At 39.7% G+C, this 11,656-nt stretch overlaps 1 non-coding gene and 1 pseudogene across 1 annotated transcript; one reads left to right on the top strand and one right to left on the bottom strand.

Moving 5' to 3' along the window:
- Nucleotides 1–5,436: 5,436 nt before the first annotated feature.
- On the bottom strand, nt 5,437–5,570 carry LOC119047523 (small nucleolar RNA SNORA13). Its single transcript, XR_005082157.1, has one exon. It is a non-coding gene; the product is annotated as a small nucleolar RNA SNORA13 (small nucleolar RNA).
- Nucleotides 5,571–6,944: 1,374 nt separating this feature from the next.
- Nucleotides 6,945–7,648, top strand: LOC119047482 (pyridoxal kinase-like; annotated as a pseudogene).
- The last annotated feature ends 4,008 nt before the right edge of the window (nt 7,649–11,656 follow it).

An 11,656-nucleotide genomic window follows, 5' to 3' on the forward strand; every position in this document is an offset into this window, starting at 1 on the left:
TTCCACAGAAGAACAGAACATGAGTGCTTTCGATATATACCACAAAAGTAGTGCTATTTGCACTGGTTTATAAAAATTCATTGGTACCCTTAGGAAGAAAACGTGTGTTAACCCTTTTTTGGGTATCTGTTTTTAGTTTATGACATTTTCTTGATTTCTAGGTAATTATTGTTGTACTTCTTATATGTTCTCCAGGTAATTTTTCTAGTACTTGGTTTGATTTGCCCTGTTTAGTTAGAGTGCAAAGTCCTAGTTTATTTGCAGGATAATGGCCCAGATTAAGTGGGGAATATTTTCCCACAACCCAGAGGAAACTAACCAGGCCACAACTCATATAAGTCATGACCTTGATTTCTACCTAGGGAACAAGAAATATTTTCCTTTGTCACACAAAGGGATTCAGAAGGAAAAGGAGAGGAGTGCATTGTTCTGATAGATTGTATCCTTTTCCCCAATTCTAGCTCCTTTACTGATGAGAAATTTGTCCTTCATCGCTGATATTTGACTTGCTGTGCCTAGTACCTTGAAGACGGAGTTTACAATACCACATCATTGACTTTGGGCTTAGACATCTGATGTAACTTAGCCAATGGAATGCGGGTGGACATAATGTACCCTGCATATGTGCATCACAAACTTCCATCATCTCTTGTTATATCTTGTGCCATAAAAATGGGTCTGTCCCAAATAGGGGTTGCTCCTTCAGTTTGGTCCCCAGAATGGAAGCACACGTGGAATTGCAACAGTGTGCCTTGCAGGTGCAAACACATAGGATAAGCAAGAAATAAATATTTTGGGGATCTCTTAATTTTGAAATTAATTGTTCCTTAAAAAATAAGTTTATTTTCTTTGGGGGGTGTGTGTAGAGTTCCTGATATGTTTGGTTTTTTGTTCAGTTTTTTTGTGCAGCCGTATGTTGAAATTAAAAATTTTTAAAGGAATAAAAATGATATATGTGTAAAAACCCCTGCAAAATTACATGCCCTGGCTTGTGTGACTCAGTAGGTTGGGCATTGTCTTGCAAAGCAAAACGTCACTGGTTTGATTCCCAGTCAGGGCACATGCCTGGGTTGTGGATTTGGTCCCCAGTTGGGGGCGCATGTAGAAGGCAGCTAATCTGTGTTTCTATCTCAAACATTGATGTTTCTCTCCCTGTCTTTCTCCTTCCCTTCTCCTCTCTGTAAAATAAATACATATTTTAAAAAATCATGCAATATTACAGAGATTGGCAAGAACAAATCAAAGATGAAATCTCATAAAATGTTAAAATTATGGCATGAAGGTACCCTCAACCTTTTGGTGTATGAGACAATGCTCTAACCAACTGAGCCACCTGCCAGGGCTTACTCTAGCTTTCTTTTGATTAACATTTGCACGATGTATTTTTCCTATACTTATGCTTTAAAATTTTTCTATCTTTTTTTTGTTTTTTAAAGATTTTATTTATTTATTTTCAGACAGAGGGGAAGGGAGGGAGAAAGACAGGGAGAGAAACATCAATGTGTGGTTGCCTCCTGTGCTCCCCACACCGGGAAACCTGGCCTGCAACCCAGGCATATGCCCTGACTGGGAATCGAACCAGCAACCCTCTGCTTCACAGTCCAGCGCTCAATCCACTAAGCCACACCAGCCAGGGCTATCTTTTGTTTTTAGATACTATCTTTTGATTAAAATGTAGTTTTTGGTTAAAATATAGTGCTTTTGATTAAAATGTTCTTTTTATTAATGTGGTTTTTCTAAGAATGTCGTTTAACTGGGACACTGGATTAATTTACATTTAAAGGAATTAAAAAGTTTTGGTCTTACTCAGTCATCCTATTTTGTACTTTGTATTTCACTCTTTTATTGCCTTATTCTGGATTGAGCACTTTTTAAATCATTCAACTTTCTACTCATTTCAGAAGTTACATACTTTTTTCTTTTAGTGGTATCTCAATAATTTCAATATGCTTGATTTATTAAGCCTAAAATTAATAGGTACCTTGCTCTGGCTGGTGTGGCTTAGTGCATTGAGCACTGGCCTGTGAACCAGATCACTGGTTTGACTCCCGTTGGGTCATGTGCTTAAATTGCAGGCCAGGGCCCCTGATGGAGGATGGGCATGTTTCTTTCTCACATCAGTGTTTCTCTCCCTCTCTTTCTCTCTCCCTCTCTCTAAAAAGAAATAAATAAAATCTTTAAATTTAATAGGTACCTTTATTTTTCTCCTGGACAGTATAAGAGTCTTGGAGCACTTTTAATTTCATTTTTTACCTCCTTAGTTATAAAGTATTCCTGCTTTGTATCTTAATTATATTTAATCTCAAGAATCTTATTATTGTTTTCTTTAAATAATATATTTTTGATGTGCTTATATTTTGGCATTTTTGGTTCTATATTCTTTGTTTCATCTTAATCCTTTCCTTTGGGATTTTTTTTGCTTCAAATATGTTCTTTAGAATTTTCTTTTTTTAAATATATTTTATTGATTATGCTACTACAGTTGTCCTATTTTCCTCCCTTTATTTCCCTCCACCCTGCACACCCCTCCCACCCACATTCCTCACCTTTAGTTCATGTCCATGGGTCATTCATATAAGTTCTTTGGCTTCCACATTTCCTATGCTATTCTTAACCTCCCCTGTCTATTTTGTACCTACCATTTATGCTTCTTATTCCCTGTACCTTTTCCCCCATTCTCCCCCTCCCACGCCCCCCACTGATAATTCTCCATCTGATCTCCATTTCTGTGATTCTTTTCCTGTTCTAGTTGTTTGCTTAGTTTGTTTTTGTTTTTGTTTTAGATGTGGTTGTCAATAACTATGAGTTTGTTGTAATTTTACTGTTCATATTCTTTATCTTCTTTTTCTTAGATGAGTCCCTTTAACATTTCATATAATAAGGGCTTGGTAATTATGAACTCCTTTAACTTGACCTTATCTGGGAAGCACTTTATCTGCCCTTCCATTCTAAATGAAAGCTTTGCTGGATAGAGTCATCTTGCATGTAGGTCCTTGCCTTTCATGACTTTGGAATACTTCTTTCCAGTCCCTTCTTGCCTGCAAGGTTTCTTTTGAGAAATCAGCTGACAGTCTTATGGGTACTCCTTTGTAGGTAACTGTGTCCCATTCTCTTGCTGCTTTGAAGATTCTGTCCTTCTCTTTAATCTCGTGAAATTAATTATGATGTGCCTTGGTGTGTTCCTCCTTGGGTCCAACTTCTTTGGGACTCTCTGAGCTTCCTGGACTTCCTGGAAGTCTACTTCCTTTGCCAGATTGGGGAAGTTCTCTTTTATTATTTGTTCAAATAAGTTTTCAATTTCTTGCTCTTCCTCTTGTACCCCTATGATTTGTATGTTGGAACATTTAAAGATGTCCTGGAGGTTCCTAAACCTCTCCTCATTTTTTGAATTCTTGTTTATTCATTCTTTTCTGGTTAAATGTTTTCTTCCTTCTGGTCCACACTGTTGATTTGAGTCCTGGTTTCCTTCTTGTTACTGTTGGTTCCCTGTACATTTTCCTTTATTTCACATAGCATAGCCTTCATTTTTTCATCTAATTTGTGACCATATTCAACCAATTCTGTGAGCATCCTGATTACCAGTGTTTTGAACTGTGCATTTGATAGGTTGGCTGTCTCTTCATCACTTAGTTGTATTTTTTCTGGAGCCCTGATCTCTTCTTTTATTTGGGCCTTTTTTTTTTCTTGGCACACCTGTTATGTAGTAAGGAGTGAAGCCTTATATGTTCACCAGGGTGGGGCAACCCATGTGGCTGTGTTGTGATGCTGTATGTGGGGTAGGGGTCTGAGAGGGAACAATGCCACTTGCTCTGCTCTCTGCTGGATTTCAGTCACTTGCCCTGCTACCCATAATCAAATTGGGCCCTTCTGGTGCCGATTCCTGAGCGGGTGGGTTTGTGTACATTTTAGGACCCCGTGGCTCTCTCCAACGAACTCTCCTGTGAGGCTGGGAGCTTCTCCTGCTGCCGCCTCAACCCCCACAGGTGTTTTCAGTCAGAGGTTTGGGGCTTTATTTCCCCACACTGGAACCCTAGGTTGCATGGTCTGTCTCACTCCCCAGTTGTTCCTTCTGGTTTATTTGCATGCAAATGTGGGACTGCCCACTCCTCCAGCCACTGCCTTGCCAGGCCCGCCAGCCACCACCTTGCCAAAAGTCCTTTCCACCTGGCTGCCCGACCCCGCCCCTCCTACCAGTCTGAATGAATGTTTCTTCTTTAACTCCTTGGTTATCAGACTTCTATACAGTTCAATTTTCTGTCATTTCTGGTTGTTCTTTGTTTTTAAATTTGTGGTCCTTCTTTTGGTTGTGCGAGGAGGTTCAGTGTGTCTACCTACGCCTCCATCTTGGCCAGACGTTTCTTTAGAATTTTTTTAGTGAGATTCTTTTGGAGACAAATTCTCTCCAATTTTGTCTGTCTTAAAATATCTTCAGCTTACAATCAGTAGTTTATAATAGAATTGGTTGTTCTTTCCAGCAAGCTGAAGATATTCTCTCCCCCTCTGGTTTTCATTGCTTTTGTTAAGAAGTCACTTTTCAGTCTTTCACTCATTTGAATATAATCTGTTCTTTTTTTCCCCACTGGTTGCTTTTGAGATCTTCACTTTGTCTTAGGTGTTCTGCAGTTTTACTATGATGTGTCTGTTATCAAGTGCTTTTATATATCCTGCTTGGGACTCACTGGATTCTCGAGTCTGTGAATCTTTGTTTTTTATTCTCAGCTATTGACTTTTCAAATTCCTATTCTTTCTTTTCTCTACTGAGACTTTAAAGAAATACTAGACTTTTTCACTCTGTACTCTGTATAGAGTCTCCTTAAATACTTTTATTAATTTTATGTTTTTTTAAAGTTTCTGTACTGTGTTCTGGATACTTTCTTCCAAACCATACTTCAGTTTACCAAGTTTCTTGCTATGTATAATCTGATGTTAAATTCATTCATTGAGTTTTAAATTTTGGATTGTAGTTGTTATTTCTATAAGTTCTTTGGCTACATTTGCAAATCTTCTTTTACATTTTTATCGTTTCCAGTAAAGATATTTTCAACCATGTCTTTTATTTATTTAAGCATAGTAACAATAGATGTTTTAGGTGTGTGTCTTATGATTCATTCTTGTATTTGAATTCTTTGAAGCCCTGTTCATATAGTCTCTTATTTCTTCTTATTCTTAATTTTGATATCTTATGTTGGGGGGGCTTTGTTATTATTTATGTGTAATATGCCTACCATACCCACAGTAGTTAATATGACCTTTCCTGATTCCTGAACATAGTTGGATTGGGCCAATTCATGATTTCTCATATCTTTTTATTCCTGTTGTTCCCTCTTGGTTTAGTTGACATATGGTAACTTTGTTCTAATATCAACAAAATTATGAAGATGAGAAATATAGGGTTATAAGGGATTTTGAGACAGTATTTATTTTATTTATTTTATACACTGTTACTTATGCAGCTCCTAAACCAAAGACATCATATTCAAGGGCAGGGAAGGGCTGCAAACTGTTTAGTTTACGCCTTTCTTGACACCACATTCACTAGTTTCCAAAAGTGAACGGGCAACACAAAGGCAATGAGACAGTATTTATTTAATCCATTTACTTCTGACACTTATGAGTCATATGCAGAGCAGCTTTTACCTTATCCAGTTATTTATTCAGTAATTATTTACACTAAGCAAAAGGTAGTAATGGTGAAAACTTAAAATGCTTTTTGAATTTTCATGGTGTTGCCCATGACAGATAGTTTCATCATGTAGTATTTCTTCTGGGAAATTTTCATGCTGACCCCCTAAAGAATATCTGTAGGATCTGATGATTCAACTTATAATAAAAAATTAATTAAATCGAAGGTGGGCCTCGCTGTCTCCTGTTGGAAGGGCTACTGACTGATGCTAATGCATTTCGAAATAATAAATAGAAGTTGGTTTGCTTTTATCTGTCAGGGTCTTGGCATGTATTAGGACTAATCAACATATTACTCCTATGTGAACTTCATTTCTTTGATTACACATTGCATTTACTATCAGTAACAAGTCATGATTTTATGTAAATAGGGAGTGATATCATCTCCTTTTTTCCCTTTCAGCTATCGAATGCCTCACTTCTATGTTGGGAAATAATGCACTGTAGCATTTGTCACATCCTTGCCATTACGGACATGACCCAAAAGGTGTAATTTTTACTTTTGCTTATCTTTAATTGACCACAACATAGACACCTGGAGCCACACCTAAGTACAGAGCAGCATGGAGGTGTTTTAAATTTGGGGGGGGGGTGTGAGCCCAGCTTAAAATCAAGGGTTCTCTTATTGTGAGAGAAGGGGGACAATTATAGAAATGCCTGTCATAATATTACTCATGAGTGTATTGCTTCTGAGTACTTGATAATGCTTCCTTAACAAGTTCAGCCCTCTGGACTACTGATCACTGTAGTATCCAGTCTGTTTCCCCTTCATTCCAAACCAGTTGATGGGCTTTCCCAGTACCTCAAAGCAAAATCCTGTGTCTTGATTAGTAACCATATCGGTGGACTGAGCTGAAATTGGGAGACATGGTTTGAAACTCATCTCCTTCAACCTTTAGACTGCTCTTCTGTTCACATTTTATGGAAATTCATTTCCATAAATGGAAATTTAACTTGTGCTGCATTTCTGGCCTTAATGTGAATAAACCAAAATGGTTAATATTACCATTTTCTACACTATTTACACAGGACAAATAATAAGCTGAACCAAATGGAAAGTATCATGCTTTACTTATGACTATTTAGCAAATAAAGGGTACATGAATTAAGAAAATGTCAAGAGAGGTCCTGAGGTCACAGGCAAGGCCACAGCGTCAGAGCCAGGCATCTGCACTGATTGGGCCAGAGGGGAACCTGAGCCCTAGCCCTCCCAGCAACAAGACACTGATGTTCACAGTCCCGCGCCACCCTGGCAGGCCAGCATGAAGGAGGACTGCCGGGAGCTTTCCATCTAGAGCCATGTTGTCCGAAGCTACGTGGACAACCAGGTGGTCATGAGGGAGAAGTCCTTCCTGGCTATGGTGGTGGACATTGTGCATGAGCTGAAGCAGCAGAACTTCTGACTGGTGTACGTGTGTGATGTGTGGATGAGTGACAAGTGGAAAGGAGAAGGCTCTATGCACAGTCCAGGGATCTCCTTCTTGTTTACAAAGAAAAGGTTGTGCTGATTGCAGATATAACTCCCCACCAGTTCGAGGATGAGTTACTGATTGGCAGAAAGATCCACCACCAGGAAGAAGCCTTAGTGGTTATGGTTGTATGGCACTTGATGGGCCCCAACACCTTGTTCTTCACCAGCTCCAACCTGCCTTTCCTGATGGCTCTGTGGTGACAGAGCACATCCTCATGGACACTCATAAGGGGGATGCTGTTTTTGTGGGCACCAGGGACCTCTCTGTCACCATGCTCCTGGTGTGGACACACTAGCTAGCACCCCAACAATCTCAAGGTGGTTCGTGAGAAGACCATGGCAGCCAAGCACCATGTTCTGAAGCATACCATCTAGTATGCAAAAGTCCAGGCTGGGGAAGGGCAGAAGCCCTGCCTGGCTTAGCTAGAGCTGAAGATCCAGAGCAAAAGGGACATCGAGAACTCAGAGGTTGTGATCCAGGCCACAGTGCTATGAGGGCCTTACATGCCCGCCTCGTGATGCACAGCACGTTAGTGTCTCCATCCTTGTCCCCATGAAAAATGTAATGCCTGTCTTAGAGCTGTGACCAAAACTTGATTTTTTTTTCTTTTGTGACTGTCCAGCACCAACTGGTCTTAACTGTGAAAATGTGCCAGCTGTGTCTTTTAAAAATAAAGTGATCACAGAAATTTGTGATTTGGAAAGCCAGCTTCCCTGCTTCCACCCCCAGGCTCTAGGCTTCTGGAAAACTAGCTCTGTGATCACCCTCAGAGGGCATCCTCCTCTGCTGGGGTAGGGTGGGGTGGAGTATGTGGTGGGAGGGACCACTGCCCCTGGAGAGCCACATTGGCTCCCCCTACTGATACATCCCTGTCCAGCGAGGGCTGGGTCTTTGGTGGGAGGGCCGTGTCTGTCTGTCTCTGAGAATAAGTTTGATGTTAAGCATTTGCATCTGGGCAAATTATGCCAAATAGCTTTATTGTCATTCTGACCTTTCTCTCTTCCTTCCTGCTTCAGAATTTTTGTTTGATTTTGCTGCTTGGTAGGTCCCTGGGCATTTCAGATATTCTGCTTCTGTTTCACTATATGGATAGGTTAGTGCCAGCTGGCCCAGACACACACAGGCCTGCATAGTCACTTTGGTGGGGACCTTTTCAGGACCTTGAAAATTCAGGTTGATCCACAAATCTCATGACTATCAGTGAGACAGCCCTGTAACCCATGAGTGTCTCTAGGGACCTGCTGAGTGAGGAGCAGGGAGGCCAGCTAAGTGAGAGCTGGTTCAGGGCCAAGGGAAATCTGTGGGAAGATACCACATTGGGCTCCTCAAGGCAAAACTCAAGTACAAAAAGTTTATCTGGAGGTGAGGGAGACATTGGTAAGGGGCTGGGGAAGTGAGACAGAAGAAAAGGAAGCCCAGAACTCTCCATTGTGAGTGATTACTGCTTCATCTCCCGAGAGAATTCTAGGAAGCAGAGCTTCCCTCCTCACAGGGGAGGGAGCTAGGATGTTTATACACCATCTCGCATAAGTCATTGGTTGGAGCCTTCTGGGAGCAGAGTTGGTGCTAAGTCTGGCCTGCTGTGTTAGCAACAAGGTAGACTTTGGTGGCTGGAGAAAGCCCTTAGGCACAGGTATGCAGGTTCTAGAAGATGGAAAATGGATGGCATGCAGTGAGTTGGTAAGGATTGAGGTCAGTGGATGTGGGCTGGGCTGCACAGATATTAAGGAAAAACTCTTTCCATAGTAAATGAAAGTGCTCTTGCTATTTCAAAGCTGGAACTGATGCATAGGAAGAGCACAGTAGAATAATTCTAAAACTTCATTAGAAATGTAGTAAGATAGAAAGACCTGGCACCATAGGTTAGCATTAGCAGTAGAATTTCCTCATCCTGCTGGTAAAACACACTTGATAGAAGATGGTACCTTCCTGTGGAAACACAAGATGGTGCTGTTCTCTAAGTAGAAATCTACAAGTAGATTTTTAAAAAATGCTAATCTATTATTGCAGTTTAGCACACAATTTTAAAACAGTTGGGCTTCAATCAATCAAAAAGTATTTACTGAACACCCATTAAGTGTAGAGTTGGGCCTGAAATATAAAGAAGAATAGTATTAAGAAGAGAGAGAAAGCAAAGCACGAAACTGAAGCAGCAGTTTTCCAACTGTGATCAGCCTAGGTTTTCCCTTTAGTGAACCTTTAGAGAATTTCTGTGGTATAGGAATTTTATTTTATCATGAAACTACTTTGTATTAATGTAAAAGTATTTACTATCAGTTTTTGACTATATTATTTCTTCAGTGTGATATATTTAGTTACTGATTAATTTTATGGTGAAATTAAACACCACATTTTCTGTAAAATACTATTTTAATATCCTCGTCAAATATACCGTCTCCACGAACCTTTCCCCATTAAATCCCACTAGCTTTAATTACTCCATACTTCTGTTATTACCCCAAGTCGCTCTAGGGAGCCCTTGCAGCAGTGCTTCTTAAAGTTTCATGTGCATAACAGGCACCTGGGGATCTGGTTAAAAAATCCATTCTGAGTCACTGGCCTAAGAATTTGCATTTCTAATAATCTCCCAGATGCTGCTGCTGCTGTTCCACAGACTACACTCTGAAATAGATATTTTACTTGTAAATATGGAGGTTCAATGAGTTTTGCCATGGTTGAAAACTGTTTTGTTTTAATTTCCTGTAGGAAAAGTTCTTTCTTCCTTTGTGACTCTTCCTCTACCTTCAACGTCCTTTACCCCTATCCCCGCCATGTGCTTCTAACTACCTGTATATTGCATGCAGTAATCACTCAACAGAGGCAGATGATGATTAGGAAAAAACAACTGGTTCTTTCTAAAACATGGAATGTTGGATAGTTCTCATTTGTCCCATTAGAGTTATTCTGTTTTTGTCTTTACTGAGCTCTTTGTCCTGGGATGCTGGCCTATATAATATGGATCTCATCACAGTGTTCCCTTGTCCTCTGGCTTCCAGGTAGGTTCGGCCCATGGTGGCCCCAAAAGAAGGTCAGAAAGAGAGTGAGATTAGGAATTTATCCCCTGGCTCCCTCCCTGCAAGTTCACCTTGAGCTGGGTGAGACCTTCCTTTACACAAACTCTCTCCCCTTTTGAGTTCTGGAAGCTGCTCCCTTCACTCCTCCCTTTAAAACTAGCGGTTGTAACCTCCCCTATATATTATTAGCCCTGGGCTACTTGTGGTTTCTCTGCATCTTGCCTACAGCTTTAAACATAAGAGTTCCTTTAAAAACAAATCCTCAAACTAAATTCAAGTGTGTCAACCCATTGGGACTCTGACTGAAACAATTAGTTACCACTGATTTTGGAAATATTATTAGGTAAAATTTGATTGGGCTGTAGGAAGACATAACATAACAGAACTTGAGCCAAATAGAAAAGGATTGATTTTGACAAATATTGAATTACTTTACAATTTTAAAGACATTTCAGTATTGTATCACATTATCACTCTGTTGGGCAGTGACTAAAATTTGGCTTAGATTTTCCATTATCTCTGTGGTATTTCAAATGTTCTGACAAATTTTTCTGTTTTTCTGGTCAGTGTGGGGCAGCGTCTAAGTTGGATGTAGCTGAGCAGGGGCTCCTGGCTTGTTAGAGATTGTGGAGACTACTGGTCTCTATCCTCATTGCAGTCAATGATGACAGACAAGAGAAGTAATAAATTAAACTTACTCTGAAAAACAACAGTGGTAATTGTCTCTCTTTGACTCATCCTTTTATTTGAATAGATTAGCTTTGCTCTTCTCTCATCTCAGTCCATTCAACATATGTGCATATGTATATGAGTATAAAGTTACTCAAACCACATTCTTTTTAAAAAGCTTTCTTGTGGTCTCATTGCAGGAGATCTCACTTTGTATGAAATATACCCATAATCACATTTAATTTGCACCTATTAAAATGTCAAAGAATGATCCATCTTGAATTTGACCTGGAATATTCCAGGGTGATAAGGTTTTTAGTTCTCTTAAATGTGGCAGGGATTTTCTTCTTGGCTGTATCGATTCCTTCTCTGTTACACTCGAACACTTGAGGCTACAAATTCATTCTTTTTCTAAATAAACGGTCATGGTGTTTATGAGAATTTTATTACTATAGCAGAGACCTCATCAGTGGGATCTTTTAATGGGGAAATTTCATGGCCTGTTTTCAAGGTTATTACTCAGAACACCAGATATGTAACAAGGTTTTATTTTTCTTTTATAGTTATTGTCACAATAGATGCCAACGTAGCAGTTTCAATTGCTCATATGATCATTGGCTAGCAGGAACTTTTTCATTTGAGACAATTAGGAAATCTAGTGGAATGTTTAGAAAAATAAACAACTGTTGATGGTTCAGTAATTGATTTCTTCTCCACTTATTCATCCTTTCCCCATCTGGTGATTGAGAATGACTGCTAAGGTATATAGGTAGGAACAAACAATAAATAATCTATTTCATCACAGGGCTGATCTTAGAT

This window comes from Artibeus jamaicensis, unplaced genomic scaffold, assembly GCF_021234435.1.
Source record: "Artibeus jamaicensis isolate MK-2021 breed Jamaican fruit bat unplaced genomic scaffold, CSHL_Jam_final scaffold_1283, whole genome shotgun sequence".
NCBI classification, from domain to species: Eukaryota; Metazoa; Chordata; class Mammalia; order Chiroptera; family Phyllostomidae; genus Artibeus; species Artibeus jamaicensis.